General features: G+C 46.4%; 1 protein-coding gene across 4 annotated transcripts in view; it reads right to left on the bottom strand.

Moving 5' to 3' along the window:
* Window positions 1-15,870, bottom strand: part of IP6K1 (inositol hexakisphosphate kinase 1) — an 85,337-nt gene extending 69,467 nt beyond the window's left edge. For all 4 annotated transcript variants that reach the window (XM_050960225.1, XM_050960224.1, XM_050960226.1 and 1 more), the window contains exon 1: window positions 15,590-15,870. The gene's annotated coding sequence lies outside the window, so the exon portion shown is untranslated. The remainder of the gene's footprint in view (window positions 1-15,589) is intronic.
* Between the last annotated feature and the right edge of the window lie 275 nt (window positions 15,871-16,145).

Genomic DNA, 16,145 nt, shown 5'->3' with positions numbered 1-16,145 from the left:
TCCACACTCCAGACGCCTTGGCCCCAGCCCAGAGCCCACATCCCCCTCTCAAACCGAGTGAGGGTGAGGGAGAGCGAGCGACGGAGAGAGGGGAGGATGGAGTGGGGTGGGGTGGGGTTTCAGGGAACGGGCAGGGTTGCACTTAAATTCAAAAAGTGATCTTGTGTGTAAAAAGGTTGGAAACCACTGCTTTAGAAAAACAAAGAACAGGGGCATCATCTTGAGCAACGGAAACACCTATTTATATACCTATGCTAAGCAAGACAGCCTGTGCCGCTGTAATTACTTCTAACTGATCTGGAACAGTGCTTGATTCTGCTGCACAATACACTAAATGTAACCCTAAGCATATCCTAAATGAGAAATTGATAATGTGATTTTTTTTTAAAGTCAAGATAATGAAAAATCTAATTTTTTTTATTATTTTGCTCCTGCTGCTGTTTTCATGGCCGTCACCACAGGACTGTGCATACATGGTTATAAGTGTGGACAACTACCTACCATGTTCAATTCTAGTATCCCTACTAACCAAACTACAGTGCACTCAATGAAGGGTGACCCCAATAGCTATACATTTTCATGAATCACAAGAAGTTACATTAGTTCAGGCCTGTGCACATACAATATCACAAGACAGTCCATCAGCACCCACCTACTAAAGCAATGAGCACATTAGGAACACCCAAGATAAAATGGACTATTAGACAGCTTCCAGTTTAGCTTACATTGGCAAGGGAGTTAAATGTGGCCAAACCCACCACAATCTGTTGGTGAAGGGGTGGCTCAGTCCTTTGGAGGTGAAGGCATGTAAATCACCACTTATGAAGATTCTGTCACAGGTATTTTTTAGTATAAGTCAGGGACAGGTCACAGGCAATAAACAAAAAATTGACGGAAACTTGCAACTTGTTCCTGACTTATTAAAAACACCCAGGGGTGTGTGAGACAAACAGAGCACTGCTGGGGCTTGCAGCTGCTCCAGCCCTGCTGGTAGCTTCAGTGGCTGGTGGCCCAAGTCTGGCAGCTGGTCCACTGTTCCAGCAGCCATGTGGCTGAGAGCAGCTCCAGCCCTGCCCCAGAAAAAGTCATGGAATTCATGACCTCATTGTGAGGGAGAAGGTGATAGTTAAGGATACACAGCCACCTCTCTTCACTCTCCATCTAGCCATCCTCTGTTCTGCCTCTGGTCTCAGTAAGCTTTAGCCCCTCTCCTGCTAAACTTGAGCATAGGAACTGTGTAGGAGATTGTGTTGCCTAGCTGAGACCTTACAGAGTTCCTATATGATTGTGACATCTCCAAAAAGGCCTAGAAAGCCACTCAGCCAGACTGACATTCAAGTTCACATACACACAGGAGACTCTAAATGAAGCCAGGCAGAATGTACTGGAGGTCCTTTCCTCTATGTAGAAAAAGCCACTGGACACAGATGCCTATGCTGGTATGAAACATCCTATTGATAAGCACTGGCTGACAAAGGTTAGGAAGTAGCGCTTTGCAAGTGTTACCCTTCATTCAGTTACTATCATAGGGCGGCAATGTGATGACATTCATGAGGAAAGGAAGGACTGTTTGAAAGCTTAATGGCAGCTTCCTGGGTAGGAATTTCCTTGACATGAACCACCACTTCCAAACCCTCTCCCCATTAATCTACAGAGAATGTTGCGAAATGTTCCAGTTCATACCTCTACACGTAACTAGCATGCTGCTCTCATTCCTTTGCAGGAAAAGACAGGTTTCAGAGTAACAGCCGTATTAGTCTGTATCTGCAAAAAGAACAGGAGTACTTGTGGCACCTTAGAGACTAACAAATTTATTTGAGCATAAGCTTTTGTGGGCTACAGCCCACTTTATCAGATGCACAGAATGGAACATATAGTAAGGAGATATATATACACACACATACAGAGAACATGAAAAGGTGAGAGTTGCCCTACCAACTTTAAGGGGCTAATTAATTAAGATAAGGAGAAAAAAATTTTTTTTAGTGATAATCAAGATGACCCATTTGAGACAGTTCAACAAAGGTGTGAGGATACTTAACATGGGGAAAATAGATTGAAAAATGTGTAATAGTTCAGCCATTCCCAATCTCTATTCAAGCCTAAATTGATGGTATCTACTTTGCATATTAATTCAAGTTCAGCAGTGTCTCATTGGAATCTGTTTTTGAAGTTTTTCTGGTGCAAAATTGCTACCTTTAAGACTGTTACTGAGTGACCAGAGAGGGTGAAGTGTTCTCCTACTGGTTTTTGAATGTTATGAGTCCTGATGTCAGATTTGTGTCCATTTATTCTTTTGTGTAGAGACTGTCCAGTTTGGCCAATTTACATGGCAGATGGGCATTGCTGGCACATATCACATTGGTAGATGTGCAGGTGAACGAGCCCCTGATGGTGTAGCTGATGCGATTAGGCCCTATGATGATGTCACTTGAATAGATATGTGGACAGAGTTGGCATTGGGCTTTGTTGCAAGGATAGGTTCCCCGGTTAGCGTTTTTGTTCTGTGGTGTGTGGTTGCTGGTGAGTATTTGCTTCAGGTTGGGAGGCTGTCTGTAAGCGAGGACAGGTCTGTCTCCCAAGATCTGAGAGAGTGAGGGATCATCTTTCAGGATAGGATGTAGATCTTTGATAATGAGAGGTTTTAGTTGGGGACTGAAGGTGACGGCTAGTGGCATTCTGTCATTTTCTTTGTTGGGCCTGTCCTGTGGTACGTGACTTCTGGGTACTCTTCTGGTTCTGTCATCTGTTTCTTCACTTCAGCACGTGGTACTGTAGTTTTAAGACTGCTTGATAGAGATCTTGCAGGTGTTTGTCTCTGTCTGAAGGATTGGAGCAAATGTGGTTGTATCTTAGAGCTTGGCTGTAGACAATGGATCGTGTGTTGTGTCCTGGATGGAAGCTGGAGGCATGTAGGTGAGTATAGCGGTCAGTTAAGTTTCCAGCATAGGGTGGTATTTATGCGACCATCGCTTACTAATACAGTAGTGACCAGGAAATGGACTGCTTGTGTGGATTGGTCTAGGCTGAGGTTGATAGTGGGATGGAAATTGTTGAAATCATGGTGGAATTCCTCAAGGGCTTCTTTTCCATGGGTCCAGATGATGAAGTATCCTCACACCTTGTCAAGCTGTCAGAAATGGGTCATCTTGATAACCACTAAAAAAGTTTTTCTTGCCCCTCCTGCTGATAATTGTTCATGTTAATTAATTAGCCCCTTAGAATTGGTAGGGCAACTCCCACCTTTTCATGTTCTCTGTATGTGCATATACCTCTCCATACTATATGTTCCATTCTATGCATCCGATGAAGTGGGTTATGATTTCCCAGTGTTTGAAACTCACCATGATAAAGTGCTGATTGCCTAAACCAGGGGTAGGCAACCTATGGCACAGGTGCCAAAGGTAGCATGCAAGCTGATTTCCAGTGGCACCCACACTGCCTGGGTCCTGGCCACTGGTCCGGGGGGCTCTGCATTTTAATTTAAACTAAGCTTCTTAAACATTTTGAAACATTAACTTTACATATATAACTAAACTATTGTTGTATTATAGACTTCTAGAAAGAGACCTTCTAAAAACGTTAATGTATTACTAGCACGCAAAACCTTAAATTAGAGTGAATAAATGAAGACTCAGCATAGCACTTCTGAAAGGCTGCCGACCCCTGGCCTAAGACAATAGCTCCAAGAGGTGTGAACTCCCCCATCCATATCCATGGAACCCAGTGACAATCTGAGGCTAAGGCCTTGTCTACATTGCAGAGTTTTTTCACAAAAGGCAGCTTTTGGCGACAAAACAGTGGAGGTGTACACTGCAATGCCACTTTTGGCAATAAATCTCGCCAGTTGTGTGTGTCCAGGGAGACTGAAGTGTTCTCCTACAGGTTTTTGTATATTGCCATTCCTAATATCTGATTTGTATCCATTTATCCTTCTACATAGGGACTGTCCAGTTTGGCCGATGTACATAGCACAGGGGCATTGCTGGCATATGATGGTGTATATTACAATGGTGTACGTGCAGGTGAATGAACCAGTGATGGTGTGGCTGATCTGGTTAGGTCCTGTGATGGTGTCGCTGGTGTAGATATGTGGGCAGAATCGACATCGAGGTTTGTTGCATGGATTGGTTCCTGAGTTAGAGTTACTATGGTGCAGCGTGCAGTTACTGGTGAGAATATGCTTCAGGTTGGCAGGTTGTCTGTGGGCAAGAACTGGCTTGCCACCCAAGGCCTGTGAAAGTGAGGGATCATTGTCCAGGATGGGTTGTAGATCCCTGATGATACGTTGGAGGGGTTTTAGCTGGGGACTGTTATGTGATGGCCAGTGGAGTTCTGTTGGTTGGTTTCTTGGGTTTGTCTTGTGTACCCAGAAGCCTCCTCCTAAGTCTGGCTCTGTTGATCTGTTTCCTTATTTCCTCGTGCAGGTATTGTAGTTTTGAGAATGCTTGGTGAAGGAGTTGGACACTATCCTCAGCAGCAACCCCACCTCCACTGCCAAGAGCCCTGTGGATACTTCGGCGGAGCTGGAGCCAGCAGAAAGTGGACCTAATCCAGAGAACAAAGTCATTGACAAAGAGGGGGGAGGCAGATGGCAATGTGGAGCCCACAGCAATGTTGCCCAGTGGTGTGTCCAGCCAGAAGCTGTTCTCCACTCTGGAGATGTCTAGCCAGTGTCAGCAGTCACACTCTGGCGAGCAAGAAGCAGAAGAGGAGACCTCTGGGTAAATGGTTTTGCTTTGTGAAGTGCAGAGGTGGGCTGAAGGCACAGAAATGTACAAGACTGGCTGCGTGTGTGTGTGCTGGACATTTCCCCATGCAGCTAAGCAGTATGGCAGAACAGAGTGTTGATGCACACCAGGATTTCACAGGAATCCTCCAAAAAGATCTCTAAGAAACCTTCCCTGAGGAAAGTTTCTTGACAGAGCTGCTTTGTTCCTTCCCCCACTGAAGGAAAGTTTCCAGCGCCATTCTGCAATCACTTATGCAGGGACCAAAGAGGCATACAGGCAAGCACTATAGGGATTGGGGAAGAAACTGCAAGTGTGCAATAGATGCACCCTTGCTCCCCTGCTTACTCTTGAGAGTGAGATATCTAGAACAATGACCCCCGCCTGTGGAAAAGAGTGGGAAAATTTAGAATACTGTCCCTAGTCGATTGCTCCACAACCCTTTTATATTGCTCTTCCCCTCATGTACAATGCCCCTGACCCCAGGGTAAACTCACCGTGCTTGGGGTGTTCGCCAGCATGTGTGTTTGTAACAGGTCAGTAAGAAAGTGATTAATATGGTACCAGAGATGTATTTTACTGTACTATTTCAATGCTGTGCATGTACTTAATCATGCTTCTGTGTATTGTTCCTTGTGCTTCTGCAGATGTGGCCTTCAGAGGCACTCCCTACACACCAGCAGGGCATCTCTGCTGGATAAGTGCACAAGATGGAGCAAGGAAGACATGTTCCAGGGTGTGATGCAATGCTCAGATGCAGAAAACAGGGAATGCAGGCAGTGGAGGGAAATCGAAAAGGCAGGACAGACAAGAAAATGAGGCCTACGCTAGGGCCGCAACAGAGAGGATGATTAAAGTTATGGAGAAGCAAACTGTCCCTCCTAACACTCCAGACTGAGCAGATGTGTGCCAACCCTCTCTTTCAGCACATTCAGAACTCTTTCCCATGACCACCCCAAACTCCATTCACAAATTCCTTTCCACTGTGTGGGACTTCTTCCTGTCCCATCACTCCACCCCCTGGACACCTTTTTGAATGATAGCTGGACTTACGCACAGTTCTGAAAGTCAGCCCTCCCCTGGTACTGCCTCTCTCCTCCAGCAATTGCGTGCCTGTGCGGTGTTTTGAATGACAATAACTTCGTTTCCTGCAAATTATGATAGCAGATGGCAGCAACAAATACATAAGCAGTTAAATCACTTGCTTACATTGAATCTAGGCCACAAAAATCTTGAGTGCTTAATGAAATTGAATTTTGCAAGGAAGCATTGCAATCCAGAGCATAGCACAGTGGTCCCCAACCTTTTTTGTCTGGGATAAGCCACGGAGGACTATGGCGGTGGACGAGCATCCGCTGAAATTCCACCAAGCGGTAATGTCAATAGGTGTCACCGCCGAAATGCCAGTGGATGCTCGTCCGTCGGCCAGTACACTTTGGGGACCCCTGGCATAGCAACATACATTACTGGTTCAAACCTTCAAAGTGTTCTGTCAAAGCCTCCCTCATTCAAGTTACCCGTGGGCAAGGGCAGAGGGATGTGTTGGTCACTGCTTCCTGCAGCCCCCATTGGCCTGGAACAGCAAATCGCAGCCAGTGGGAGCTGCAGTCGGCCGAATCTGCGGACGCTGCAGATAAACAAACAGTCCCAGCCTGCCAGCAGATTTCCCTGAAAGGCCTCGAGCCAAAGGTTGCCGATCCCTCCGCTATGCCAACAGAAGAAGATAGCATGAACATGCAACAATAATTTTCTTTCAGCTCTTTTGGATCGTTGACAAAATTTTTGGCAAAAAAACAGTGTAGACATGGCCTATGTCTATACTAAAGATCTTGTGGCAGCACAGTTGTTACCACTGCAGCTGTGCTGCTATAAGGTCTCCCATGAAGCTGCTCTATGCCAGTGGGAGACAGCTCTCCCGCCAGCATAATTAAACCACTCCCAAGGAAAGACAGTAGCTATGTCTGTTGGAGAGTGTTTCCCTACGAAGTAGCACTGTCCACACCGGTGCTTTTGTTGGTGAAACTTATGTCGGTTGTGGGGGAGGGAGGAAAAGTGTTTTCCACAACTCTGACCGACAAAAGTGTAGACAAACCCTTAGTTTGTGGCTGTTTCGCCTGAGTAAAAGCACAAGACAGGAGACTCTTCAAAGTTTTACAAGCTGAGCAAGATGCTAAAATGTTTTATAATGAAGATCAATTAAGTTCAGTATTTACTGAACCATGAGCTATACAAGTTTCAAGTCAGCAAATAAATGCAGTACTAGTGCCTATCTCCTGCCTTCAGTTCTCCAAGTTAACAGTCTGGGCTCTAAAGACAGATGTGCACAGAAGGCAGTGGAGAGGGAGTGAGGGGCAGTGTTCCTTGTTTACAGGGCGTGACAAAGTTGGAATTTTCCCTTATTATGTTGTATGTGAGCCTGTATGAGTCTTACTGTTTTCCGTGAATGATGTGTGTGCCTCAGTTTCCCTGTGTATCACACCAACGTCTAGGTGGTGGGAATAAGGGTGAATGACTTTTCCAGAGGCTACTCCAGCTGCCTGAACAGATGCTATGGCCACCCCTTTGTAACCTGAGATCCCAGGGGGTGGGGGAATGCGACCAGGTGATTCTTGGCCCGGGAAGCGAGACAGGCGAGGAGCAATAGGCAGGGCAAGGGTCAGGCAGGTGGGAGCAAGTCAGTCTCGGCTGGCCTGGGAGAGGGCCAGAGCCCTGGCCCTGGGCTCCCCTCCCCTCCCCTCTCCCCCGCTCCCCAAGATGGACTTGGCTGAAAGTCACTGATTTCTGTGCTAACAAGTTCTGTTCTACACTGTGTTCCAGTCGACTAATAAAACTTCTGTTTTGCCGACTGGCTGAGAGTTACATCTGACTTCAGAGTTGGGGTGCAGGGCCCTCTGGCTTCCGCAGTAGCCCTGTCTGGGCAGACTCGTTGCGGGAAGCGCACAGTGTGGAAAGGGATGCTGAATGCTCTGAGGTCAGACCCAGGAAGGTCAAAGTTGCGTAAGTTTCTTGCCCTGGAGACGGTATGCTCAGAGAGAGGAGGCTCCCCCAGAGTCCTAATTGGCTTTGTATTGAATAGTTCCAGAACAATGCCTCAGTGACACTGACACAGGTCTCCAGCCCTGGTGTCATCTGGGACCCCTACACATGCATCTCACAGTCTTGCTCCTGTTTATTCACCCTCCCAAGAGAGCAGCCCTTTTAATACTCCAGCCAGAGCTCTATCAAACACTCCTCGCATCACTATGGTTAGATAGCAAGTGCCCCAACATGTACCCTGCCATGCTAGTGCACTTTTTCCAATTCAGTGGTTATTCATCTATCTAAGTGGCCCCACACAGCTATGCTTCTCTGAAATAGCACTCCTTCAGCTCCAACAGAAACCCAGAACATTTAGGCTGTAGCTTCTCTCCCTGTCATTCCCATAGGATAAATATAGATTGACAGATACGGTTATTTCCTGCAATATCTTTGGGAGAATTTATTTATTTAAGTTTAAATAGCTAGGGAACAAAATGTATTATAAATGCAAAATTCACATATTGTTGTTAGCAAAGTTATATACAAGCTTTGGGGCCGGGGGGGAGAACATAGCAATGTTCCTTCTAATTTTTTTCCATCCACGTGTGGAATAAATTTTGTTGTGTGCTCCAAAGTAATGTGTGCTTGTGCACCATCAGAAGAAACCACCAACCTAGATATAACATTTTTTTTTAAAGTTATCATAGGGATAATTACTCCAGCCAGGACAGGTTAGTCATTTTAGAACTCACTAGCCAACAAATTCAATTTAAGAGTAAGAGAGAAATAAAAATTACAACATGCACAGACCAGTCAAAACACTAAAACAACACACTTTGAAGGAATAAAATTACAGAGAATACATGTGCATTGCAGGAAGTACCAAGAAGTTGTACTACTAGTATCTGTTGGGAGGTGAGTGTATCACAGACACACTGTATGTGTGTGCTGGCTGTTAGGGAAAGCTGTGCACTGTCTCTTTAAGATACTCACTGAAAGCTCCTCTGCTCTGTCCTGAGCCTTGTTGTCTCCCCTCCCCTGCTCTGTGGAGATGGGGTACTTAGGGGGGAGGAGGAGTGGAAGAGAGAGAGACTGCCTGAGCTGTCTGCTCGGGAAATCTCAGAAACAGCGCACTGTCTCATTGGCCACGTCCAGACTACCCGCCGTATTGGCGGGTTAAAATCAATTGCTCGGGGATCGATATATCGCGTCTAATCTAGACGCGCTTATATCGATTCCGGAACTCCATCAACCCCAACGGAGTTCCGGAATCGACACGGAGAGCCGCGAACATCGATCCCGCGCGGTGTGGATGGGTGAGTAATCCAATCTTAGATATTCGACTTCAGCTACGTTATTCACGTAGCTGAAGTTGCGTATTTAAGATCAATTCCCCCCCCCTAGTGTGGACCAGCCCATTAAGAAAGGCACTCACTCACCATTCAGACTTCAGCAGCTGAGTCCTCCTGAGCCAGGCTGTCCCCTCTGCCCAACAGAGATAGGGTACAAGGGGAGGGGGATATTCTGACATCAACACCCTCCCCACCCACCCACCCACCCTCTGCACAGCCAGCAGGAGGGTCCCAGGAGCAGCTGCAGGATGGATCAATGTGGGGGGAGGGGCACCTCAACAGATGCTGCTGCCAGCTGTGAACACTCTCTAATCAGCTGGGCAGTATTTGAATCTCTCCTGCACAGCTACCCAAGCCCACAGCTTACAGGGAACACAGAAACATTGTAAACAAATTCTGGAAGGCATCATGAGCTTCAAAAAAATAGTCTTAAACAATGACAGTTGAAAGAAACAAAATTAAGTGGGTTTCCCAGGAAATACCCAGGGGATGAGGAAGGCAGACCCAACCTTTTGAAGCTACAGCCTGAGGAGAGAACCGCTGTCTGGCTAATTACATATTCAAGGTCTCTGTAGATCAAAGACAGACTGTAAAAGGAAGGACTCAGACTCATCGATGTGACTGTTCTGAGCTAACAGCTGTTATGATTAGTAACCACAGACAAACCTCTATTGGAGTTTAAAGAACTGTTTGCTTACCGGAGCCCTTGTTAGACTTGGGGATGATTACTGACGTGTGTTGGTTTGTTTATTGTTGTAACATGTTTTTTGCTAACGCTTTCATCTTAAGAATAAATGTACTTGTTTAGAAAGAGCGGGGGTAACTTAACTGTGGGTAATTATACTGTTTTGAGCCTCTGACAAGCAAAGCAAAGCAGACCTGCTTAGGCAGTCTGACATGATATGGAATTTGCAGTCTAACAGGGAACTGTGCAGTCTGGAGAGCCAGAAGAGGGAGAGAGACAGGTCTCTCTACAAGAGAGGTGACAGCTGAGGAGCCAGAAGCCTAGAGTGGGTGCCCTTGCTGGACCCAGGAGGAGGAAGTTGGCCGGGACTGTGACAGACATTTCTCTAATAAACCAAGATCCTGATCAGGACGGATAGGTCTCAGGCTGGGAAACAGATGCTCCTCCTGTTTAAACAGCATGGAAAATAGAAGATTACAACATCTAGTAAGAAAGGACAAACTTTTCTGAGTTCGTGTCTCTCTAAGGGCTTGTCTACACTTGAAAGGCTATCATTGGCCTCTCTGCTGAGAGTTTAGTGCCATCTATGATATAGCCCTCTGAACAGAAACCACTTGCTCCCTCAGTTCACAGAAGTTGAACAGATGTCCAATATTTTCCATCACTATCAACTAAGGTTGAATTTAAACTAGTGGCCTGAAGTGAAAAGCACAATGTCTAAGCCCAGTCTCACCTTCCTCCAAGTCCTTTTACTAAAAGAGCAAGAGACACAATACCAAGGCCCTCACTTAGAATACTGTGCGCAGTTCTGCTTACCACATCACAAAAAAGGATAGCAGAAATAGAAGAGGTTCAGAGGTGGACAATTAATGACCTGGAAAGATTTCTGAATGACAGGAGACTGAAAAGACAGGTTATCTAGTTTAGAGACGACAAATAAGAGGGCCATGAAAGTAGCATATAAAATAACAAATGGTACAGAAAAGGTACATCAGGCCCTTATCCTCCTCCCTCATAAAAGAAGAAGGAAATGGAAAAGCATTAAATGCCAACTCAGAACTGGTAAAACAAAACACTTTACACATACAGCTCAATTAGCCCATAGATGTCATTGCCACAGGATATTGAGACCAAGATCTTAAGAGGACTCTAAAGGACTGAGCATTTATACAGATAAAATACAGAGTTACATTAGAAAGGATTAACAAAGACAGCAGTAGTTCAGAAGAGATATAAACCCTCATGCTCCACAATATGCACTCACTTTTAATTTGCAGGCTTTAGGAAGAAACTGTCTGGTCTTAGAGGGACCATGAGTCTGATTTGCTAAAAAAAAATATTCATCATGATGTTTACTATATAATTAATCTTTTACTCATGATTTGACTCAAGGTACATTTGGAAATTGGAATTAAAACTTTAAAAAATGCAAAACAAGTAGGACTTTTTTTAATTAATTGAAAAAAACTGCCAAAGTGTTTTCCCAATGCTGAAATATACATTAGAAGAACGCATCTGACGAAGTGGGTATTCACCCATGAAAGCTCATGCTCCAAAACATCTGTTAGTCTATAAGGTGCCACAGGATTCTTTGCTGCTTTTACAGATCCATACTAACACGGCTACCCCTCTGATACTAGAAGAAGCTATAATCTTAAAAAGGTTAGATGACTGATGAACAGACTGCAAAAACTAAACTAGAGATTTCTGCTAAACTGAAACCAAAAGTAATTAAGGAAAAAGCTTTTCTGCAGAACAGAAATTGTAAGTACTGACATTTAGGAAAAAGCACTAACATTCTCTCCATTATAAAGACTGAAAATGATCTAGATGCTTAATGCAGTGCATCAGATATTGTGCACTATTTACAAAGTTTGATCTCAAAAGTAAAAGATGTTTTCCATCTGATTCTGTATAGAAAAAAGGCAGCTTTAAAATCATTAAAGTTTACAAGTGTTCACTGATACCTCTTTTTAAAATTGTTTAAAGCTCAGCAAGTTCAAATTTAGTTTTAAATGGGTTTAGGGTTTGTTCTTTAACTTAATTTAAAAATTCAATTAAAATCAGATTTTTTAAAAACAATCCACCTCGGGGATTGGTCCTGCTTTGAGCAAGGGGGCTGGACTAGATGATCCCTTGCTGTCCCTTTCAACTCTGATATTCTATGATTGGACAGATGCCAGTTAAGTATACTGTGTACAAACAAAACTTACAGAACTTGAGCCAAAGTCAACAACTCTGGTGTTTGTGAATGTAAATAAACAGAAACTATATACAGGTGACCTTAGAAGCACAGCCAGGTCCCATCCACCCAACAGAATCTATGAAAGATCTGCACATTTGTGATTAGCTCACGCTGCCTGATTTCAAGAGACATTCCTTCTGCTTGAGGGTCTGACTAAAACAATACTGCATTTAGGGTAATACTTTGACAGACTGGGCTTCAACAGACTGCTGCAGAAGCACTTCCAATACAGATCTGAGAAGATCAGAGCTACAAATACGTACACAGAACTTGCATGAACAGACAACCAGAAGCTGAGAATCAACCAGAAGACAGAAGAGATGCTTGTGTATGCATCACTAGATCATTTCACTGTACTGCTAATCCTAAAAATTTGAACAAATGCCTGCTGCTGGTGGATGAATACTGCTTCAAGTAAGAGGAACACCTGAGTGGCTCCTGGCCCCACTGTCAGGTGGTTATCTCAACCACAGACTGTTCATTAGCAGGAGAGGCTGTCACATGGGAAAGAACCAGAGTCAGCTGCTGCAAACAGAAGCCAAGGGCCTCACTGGGGAAGGTATATCTCACACTGTTCAGAAGAGACTCTCAGGCCATGTCTACATCTAAAATTTTGCAGCGCTGGTTGTTACAGCTGTATTAGTACAGCTGTATAGGGCCAGCGCTGCAGAGTGGCCACACTTACAGCAACCAGCGCTGCAAGTGGTGTTAGATGTGGCCACACTGCAGCGCTGTTGGGCGGCTTCAAGGGAGGTTCGGGGAACGCGAGAGCAAACCGCGGCGAAGCTGGTCTCCTTTCCCGGTTTGCTCTCTCGTTCCCCGAACAAGCAGGTCTCCTTCCCTGCGGTTTGCTGGGTGGTTCGGGGAACGCGAGAGCAAACCCGGGAAAGGAGACCAGCTTCGCCGCGGTTTGCTCTCGCGTTCCCCGAACAAGCAGGTCTCCTTCCCTGCGGTTTGCAGGGTGGTTCCGGGAAACGCGAGAGCAAACCGCGGCGAAGCTGGTCTCCTTTCCCGGTTTGCTCTCGCGTTCCCGGAACCACCCTGCAAACCTCAGGGAAGGAGACCTGCTTGCTCGGGGTTCGGGGAACGCGAGAGCAAACCGCGGCGAAGCTGGTCTCCTTTCCCGGTTTGCTCTCGCGTTCCCGGAACCACCCAGCAAACCTCAGGGAAGGAGACCTGCTTGCTCGGGGTTCGGGGAACGCGAGAGCAAACCGGGGAAGGAGACCAGCTTGATTACCAGAGGCTTCCTCAGGTATGCTGGGATACCTGCTTATTCCACGGAGGTCAAGAAAAGCGCTGGTAAGTGTCTATATTTGATTACCAGCGCTGGATCACCAGCGCTGGATCCTCTACACCCGAGACAAAACGGGAGTACAGCCAGCGCTGCAAACAGGGAGTTGCAGCGCTGGTGGTGCCCTGCAGATGTGTACACCTCCTAAGTTGCAGCGCTGTAACTCCCTCACCAGCGCTGCAACTTTCTGATGTAGACAAGCCCTCAGTAGTAACTCCGATCTCTCCCTGCTCTTGTGGCCTTAAGCTTTCCCCACCAGTTTCCCCAGTTGCCTCTTTAATTCATGTGGTCACCACCCCAAGTAGCTGAAAGGTGATGGACCCCAGAGAAGCAGCAGAGGGTGAGTTTTCATACTGTTCTAAATACCCCTGCCACCTTTAAAGAGGAAGTGAAGCCAGAAGATGTAAACAGGAAACTGTAAGCCAGTGAAGCAAACATAAGCAGTGTAAGATTGCCTGCTGCTCATCTAAGTAAACAGCTGCATTGAAGGGCATGGGGAATGTACAAACCATCATTGTCTGAAGATGCTGGGGGAAAAGATTCAGTGCCTAGCATATCTGAAAAACCAAAGAGACCCTGAGTTTTAGGTAGTTCAATCTCACCCTAATGTTGCCGCCAGGGACAGTTTGCATGTTCAGTTTTCCCAAAACACATCACCTTTAACTGCTTGAAGCTCTAAAATGAAAACAAAAGATTTAGCTCTGAGCTGAGCTATCACAACTCAAAAAAATATTTTACAGAATTCTAAAGGACAGGGAAGAGAGCTGCAGATTTCCAAGGACATCTATCGCAACCCAAACTATATAGTCATCTTAACAATGAAACTGCCTAGTGGATAAAAGAGACTGATTTTAGCACTACTGAGATGTGAGAGATTTTTTTTAAAAGGAGGAATCGGAGCCATAGCTCTTTGCCATATTAACTGCAATACAGATTCCCCAATCAAGAGCCATTTACTGAACATATATATCTTTATTAATTTAGCAGATGCATATGCACAGCTCATAAAGAGAATCTGCTCTAAGCATATTGGCATATGGGGTTTTTATGACAAGCTTGTGATAAACTTCAGAGGGATAGCCATGTTAGTCTGTTTCAGCAAAAACAACAAGAAGTCTGTGGGTAATAGAGCATAAGCTTTCATGGGCTAATAAGTGTGTTAGTTTTTAAGATGCCACAAGACTCCTTGTTGTTTTTGTGATAAACTGTCAGACAACTTCAGGAAACTATCTTGCCCACGCTAAAAAAAAACAACCAAAACAAAAACTTAAATGAAGAAGGGGCAACATACACAAGATCATACCATCCATGCAAACTGTGCTATATAAGCAAATAAATTGATGCTTTGGAAACCACAAAAAGGAGAGTTAAACCCAAGTGAATTGGGATGGAAGAGGAGCAGCTACGGTGGCAATATGCCATGACATAGGCTAATTGGGAAAGTACCACAGATATAGCACAGCACATTTACAGAGAGAAACATGGGCAGCAGGCTTAGAGCATTAAGACTCTTGAGGGTTATAAATCCTGTCACTAGTTCAAATCCAGTCCAGGTCAGAATTGAGCAAAAGTCAGTACACCATGTGTCACATGCTCCAGGCTGACTCCTATCTGGTGGTCCACAAGTGTTGGTCTCAGTCCAACTCCCCGGCCCCATGGGCAAACAAGCATATTACATCTCCAGTGATGTCAACCTGGCAACTTTTGTTAGAATTAAAACTTTCTTTAACCAGAACACCTGTCCCTTTTTTGTTAGCATTGCCATTCGATAGACATGCCCTGTCTGTAACAGAGATTCAATTCACAAGTCACTAGACAGGACAGCGTTATAATGATGCTCGCTCCAAGTTGACACCTGTTGGAGAGATCTCACGGCCAGAGTCCTGTAGAATGTCGCGTTAAACAGAAGTTCGCTGTTGTAACGATCGCTGGTTTGTCCCTGACATTCACACGGCAGGAATTATAAAACCGGTAACACCTCCCCCCGAATAAACAAACAATGCTGACAACGAGGGGAACCGTCCTTTCAACGTCTGGGGAAACACTTTAACAAAGCCCCCACTTCCATTCCCTCCTGGCTTCAGCAGTGCGGTGCGGGGAGGATGGGCCCAGCCCTGCCGCCCACCGCGCCTCTCGGCCCAGGTCCGCTCCCCCACGAGCAGGACTCGCTCCCCTGCCCCAAGCCCCGGCCGGTGCCTGCTCGCCCCTCCCCCACCCGTCCTGGCGCCCCGGGGTGGAGCCCGGCGCCCTGGGGCCGCCCTCACTCACCCGGACGGGCTCTCCCTGCCGCCCGGGGGACGCGGCGCTGGGACCCCCGGTTCCGGCTCGGTCCTGGCGCCCCCTCACCCGCTCCTGACCGTTCAAATCAACAACAAGATGGCGGCGCCCGGGAAGGCGGAGACTCCGAAGCCTGCCGTCATAGCAACCGCGCCAGCCAGGTCCGCACTTCCCCAGATGTGCACCAATCACAGCACGAGCCCGCCCGCCATTGCGCATCCAGTACGTTGACAAGCTAACGGAGCTGTCCTTCAAACACTTGAAAGGTCGCTCCGCTGGCTGACCCGCCCGCGGGTTCCCGACACACGCTAGGCACACGTGACGCGCCCGACCCTGGGGGACCACGACCGCCCATTGGCCAACAGAATCGGGAACCGTCCAATTACGCAGCGGCATGGGGACCTGGCACAGAGAGCTTTCCCTGAGGGCCTGGGTGGTACCAGGAGCAGCGCCAGAGTTTCCCACGGCCTAGGCGGACGGCCATTTCACCGCCCCCCTGCGGGCCTGGTGGACCTACTGCAGCTATGCTGGCGGATGGTCTGCTGCT

This window comes from Gopherus flavomarginatus, chromosome 6, assembly GCF_025201925.1.
Source record: "Gopherus flavomarginatus isolate rGopFla2 chromosome 6, rGopFla2.mat.asm, whole genome shotgun sequence".
Classification (NCBI taxonomy): domain Eukaryota; kingdom Metazoa; phylum Chordata; order Testudines; family Testudinidae; genus Gopherus; species Gopherus flavomarginatus.
The sequence above is the reverse complement of the archived record's forward strand: the minus strand, read 5'-3'. Positions and strand labels throughout refer to the sequence as shown.